The sequence below is a fragment of the Sapajus apella genome, unplaced genomic scaffold, assembly GCF_009761245.1.
Source record: "Sapajus apella isolate SASKATOON/1434 unplaced genomic scaffold, GSC_monkey_1.0 scaffold20, whole genome shotgun sequence".
Lineage (NCBI taxonomy): Eukaryota > Metazoa > Chordata > Mammalia > Primates > Cebidae > Sapajus > Sapajus apella.
In genome coordinates, this window is record NW_022436960.1 from 28,513,190 (window position 1) to 28,518,250 (window position 5,061).

At 53.4% G+C, this 5,061-nt stretch overlaps 1 protein-coding gene across 1 annotated transcript in view; it reads left to right on the plus strand.

Annotated features, from left to right (window-relative positions):
- The first annotated feature begins 471 nt into the window (after nucleotides 1-471).
- SYNDIG1L (synapse differentiation inducing 1 like) overlaps nucleotides 472-5,061 on the plus strand; it is a 20,291-nt gene continuing 15,701 nt past the window's right edge. Inside the window, exon 1 of the mRNA XM_032287876.1 lies at nucleotides 472-622. The gene's annotated coding sequence lies outside the window, so the exon portion shown is untranslated. The remainder of the gene's footprint in view (nucleotides 623-5,061) is intronic.

The window sequence follows — 5,061 nt, forward strand, 5'->3', positions numbered from 1 at the left end:
CAAAATGCTTCAAGAAGCCCAAGGGCCTCCCATCGCTCTGGGGTGCGCAGGAGGAGTGGAAAGAGGGCTGGGAAAGAGGGCTCGGCTCCAGGAAGCGGGTATGCGGGTTCCAGCTGCGCCCCCTCGCTTCGCCGCCTCCTCTGGGCTCCCCCGACTTCCCGCCCCGCCCCGCCCGGGAGCCGGGTCCGGAGTGCCTGGTGGGCTGATTCCGGAGCGTGGAAGGGAGCACGGAGCACAGAAGCGAGAAGGAGGCGGCGGCGGCGGGAAGCGGGGAGGAGGGGGATCCTCCTCGCCGCTCTCCCAAGTCGGCGCAGAGCCGCCTTGGGCCGGGCCGAGGGCTGCACGGCGGCGGCGGCGGCGGCGGCGGCGGGGCCCGGCCAGGATGCGGGGCTCCCGGGACCGCGCGGGGCGGGGCGGGCGGCGGCGGCGGGAGGCGGGCGGGAGCTGTCCGCGGTGCTGAAGCTGCGGCGGCTCTGGGACTCAGGGCCGGGAGCTGGGGTGCCCTCCCGGGAGTTCCACTGCGACCGCGACCGCGACCGCGAGGCGGGGGCGCCGTCGCTCACCAGCCCATGCCGAGCCCCCGAGCCCCGCGGAGGAGGCGGGACCGTCCGCGGCGGGACAGGTAAGGGGCGGTCTGGGGGTGCAGCGGGAGCGCAGAGCTAGGCGCGGAGCCTGGAGTGAGCTGGGGAGGGCACGGGAGCCCTCTCAGGGTTGGGGGATCTGACTCTGCTGGCAGCACCTTGCGCTCTGCCGAGGCTCCCACCTCGTCCCTCCCTACCCCTCACCCCTCAGGCTGGGGGTGCTGGGAGGGCCCTGAGGAACTGGGGTCAAGACAGGTTCCTGGGCACCATGACCCCACACCACCAGGCCTTGACCCTGACCTCAGGCAGCTCCTAGACACCCTGCCTACTGGCGGCAAGAAATACTGATTAGAGCCTCAGACTCCCTGGTACCCCAGTCCCCACCAAGGTTTTGCGACACCAAGAAAATCTGAGCAGGCTTCACTAAGATGCCCTTTCCTCGCACCCAAACCTGTTCACCAGAGTGACTGGGGTGGCTGTGCTACCCCCTGCTCTGAGATTTCTCTGCCCTGGAAATGGCTCTTGGGCCAAGGGAAGGACTCTTCGGCCAAGGCCCCTTAGGATGGATTAACCCATTTCTTCAGGGAAGGAAGGAGGTCCTGGAAGATATCTCAATATTTTTTTTCCTATGACACTCTTGACACTCACAGAAGCAGGCCGGATTTGCATCGCATCTCTTGGCGCATGAGGGCAAAGAGTCGGGGAACCTGGGTCCTGTTTTCTATTATGTGCTGGTGACCCTAGACAGAGCCTCCATTTGGAGTTCTCTCTCTTTCTGGCAAGAGTATGCTGAATGAGCTCATTCAGGCCTGCAAAGGGCTTCTAGTTCTTCAGAGCAGAGTTCTCTATGACTAGAGAATGTAGCGATCAAAATAAAACTGCATGGAGGAAGACACGGCCTATCCTTGTGGCTGACCACCGCTTTCTACTGCTTTACCCCCACCCTGTAACCCAGCACAACTTCCTCACCCCCAGGGATAGAAAGAGCACTAGAGTAGGAGTTCCTGGCTGGGTGCTGGCAGTTTACTGGCTTTGGCTAGTTCCTTAAGCTCTCTCAACCTCATTATCCTCACCCCTAGAGTGGGAATAAGGTCACTGCTCTGCCCGCCTCAGGGAACTGTCTTGGAACCCACTGAAAAACAATGCACCTGATTGGAGGCTTGCCACCTGTACATCTCCATACCAGTGTGACCTGCTGTCACTGTTCCCAACCCCTAGCCAGGCCTGCTGGCAATGACCTGATTATTGTCACCCCTACCCCATCTTCTCCCAACCTGGCCATTTCTCCCTTTGTCCTTGGATGCCCTGGGGTCCCAGAATCAGTGAAACCTAACTTAAAAATCTTTAGGAGACAAAAGTGTGCCCTCCCTTCTTCTCCTCTTCCACCATCACCTATAGGAGATAACACAAGGTGAGAGTCTGACTCACAGGTTTTTATTTTTTCTCCCTAAGAACCACAGATCTAGGGAAACAGCTCCTTGAAAGCAGGAATTGTGTTGTTTCATCTCTTTGCCTCCCTCCACAACCCCCTCCCCAACAGCACTAGGAAGATAGTAAGGACTCCCTAATCGGGTATAAAATGAGGGAATGAAATGTTAAAATGTATCAGAATAAAAGCACTTAACCGGAGGTCAGAAGCCCTGTGTTTTGGTCACACATCTGCTTCTGTCTAAGGTCTAAGGCAGGTCCATTCTTCTCTGGGGGTTCATTTTTCTCATCTGTGAAAGAAGAGAGTTGGGCTAGATGACTTAAGATTTCAAGCCCTGATATTCTGTAGGGCTCTCTGAGGCTGTCCTAAGCCCATAAACCCCTCAGTTCTGCTTGAATACAGGATGCCAGCTTTATCAACATGGTTTGACAAGTTAATGGCCTTTTAGTAATGAATTGGATTTTATGAATTGAGTGAAGGGAGCAATAGGAACCAGAAAAAGCCATTTATGTTTCTGATGTTTCCTTAAGAACCCCCTCTCTTTTTGTTTCTCTGGGAAAACCATGAGTGTGACTCAGAGTGACTGAGCTGAGAGGGGCTCCTGCCTCCAAACCAAGAGGCCGGGAACCACCACTCCATCATCCCTGCCACCACCACCAACACCATCTCTTGTGAGTAAGGACCAGGGACCCCATCCTTGGCCATCTCCTACCATGGACCTGCCTGGCTGTGATCTCCCTCCTAGGAAGACCAGAGGAGGGGACAAGCAGGAAAGATCCATCCCTACAGAGAATTTATATGTGTGATACATATACATAACAAAATGAGTTTCTCTGATAATAATTTCTCTCAACTGTGGCAGGCCCAGCCAATGCTCAGAAAAACCTTAGCTAATTGGCATTTTGGTAGAGCTGAGTAAGCCATGCCAGTGACCTCCCCGAATTACGCTGTGAGTGTCTAGCCAGGGTGGGGGACAAGTCCCCCCTCCTCACGTCATCGCTTTCTGGCTCCCAGCTGTTGGTGCAGCACTGGCAAGAATCAGCTCTCTGGAGTTAATGGACAGTCACTAACCCTCATAACAAAGTGGCAGCGGCGGCGGCAGCAACAGCAAGCTAGCGAGGTGCTTTCTTTTCTGCAAGGCTCATCTGCGGGGGAGCTGGCCTGCTACTGGGGTGAGGACAATACACTGGCATTCATTCTGCAGATGTTTGGGTGGACACCCCACTCCCAGAGCTGTCAGGGTACGGGCGTCTCTGGTCACCCAGGCAGATGACATCTGGCTCCTCTCCTGACCAGGGAAAACTACCCATTGGCTGCTCCTTGTGTTCCCCTCGTTCCCTCCTTGCTGAGGCTTTTATTCCTGACCCCTCTACAAGGCCTCAAAGGAAAGAAGGGATCAAACCTGGTACATGGCACATGATTGGGTGATCTTGGGGGCAGGGGTTGGGAGAGCTGAGAAAGAGGAAGAATAAATGCAGCATGGTCATCAAGAAATTGTGCGGTGGCTCACTCTGTAATTCCAGCACTTTGGGAGGCCAAGGTGGCTGGATTACTTGAGGTCAGGAGTTTGAGACCAGTCTGACCAACATGGCAAAGCCCCATCTCTACTAAAAATACAAAAAGTAGCCAGGCATGTAATCCCAGCTACTCAGGAGGCTGAGGCACGAATTGCTTCAGCCTGGGAGGCGGAGGCGGCAGTGAGCCGAGACCATGCCATTGCACTCCAACCTGAGTGACAGAGGGAGACTCTGTCCAAAAAAAAAGGAAGAAAAAGGAAAAAAAAGAAGTGTGTGTGTGTGTGTGTGTGTGTGTGTGTGTGTGTGTGTGTGTAAAGAGAGAGAGCAAAACATTGAAATACACACATACGGGTCTCTTCCCCTGCATGATACACACAAAATGGCAAAAGCAGAGAATATACAGAGATATTTCTAATCATTAGTTACCTTCAAGTCCAAAAGTCAATTCATCTGTGCACCCTAGAGGGGCTTCCAGCTCCAAAGTACACCACTCCAGGCAGACAGAAGCAGGAGGAACAGCCTTCACTCTGGGAGAAGGAACATCCCAGTTCTCTAAACTTTCTGCATTTTCCAACTCCTTTCCCTTCTCAGGAACTCAGCTGGCATCCCGTATGGGTCAAGGTCCCCTCTGCTGCAAGCCAGGTGACACTAAAGACCGATCTTCACCCCTCATTTCTCTTACCTCCCCCCTTATTCTCTCTCCTCCTTCCTCCCTGCAGCTGCCCCCCACCCCCATCACCTGGCAAGCAAACCAAGCAGGGAGTGGGGCCCGATGCTGAAACCCTCCATTAGGTGTGTTATCTTCCGCCATTAGACGTGCTGTTTGCGTCTAAGTGGTTGGGAATGAGCTGCTTCAGTGGAGAGGCAGGTTGTTTCGGTGAGAAAAAAAAAATTTGATTTCCACCTGAAAATGGACTAATTTGAGTAGCAGAGCCACCATCCTAATCCTGTCAGCAATTTTCACCCTTGTCAGCCACAAGCCCATCTCCCAGGCAGATGGATTATGCTTTAACGGAGAGGCCAGTCCAGCCCATGGGAGCCCAGGGTGGCAGGGGGTAGAAAGGGGGCAATTGATTCTCCCTGGAATACAGAGACTAAGAAACCTCCCATGGGAGCCAAGAAGTGTTCCAGCTGTATTATCTGTCTTTCCTGGGTTCCCTCATCAGCTCTCTCCTCTCCTTTTCTGTTCTGTCTTTTGCCCCTCTCTTTTCTCTCTCTCCAAAGGTCCTTTGATGATTCTCAAGTCTCTTTCCAGCCCTGAACACTATCTTGGGCTTCCACTCCATATATCCAGCTGCCAAGCAGAGTTTCTACTCTTTAACACACTTTAAAACACACTCGTCTACTTCTCCCCTTCCTGCTCTTCTCTCTCTCTCTCTGTGTGTGTGTGTGTGTGTGTGTGCGTGTGTGTGTGTATCTCATTTTTCCAGCTTGGTACTTGGTGGGCCTTTTAATCTGAATATTCCTTTTTTTTTTTTTTAGTTCATGAAACACTATATGCTTCTGCCTCTTTTTTTTTTTTTTTTTTTTTTTT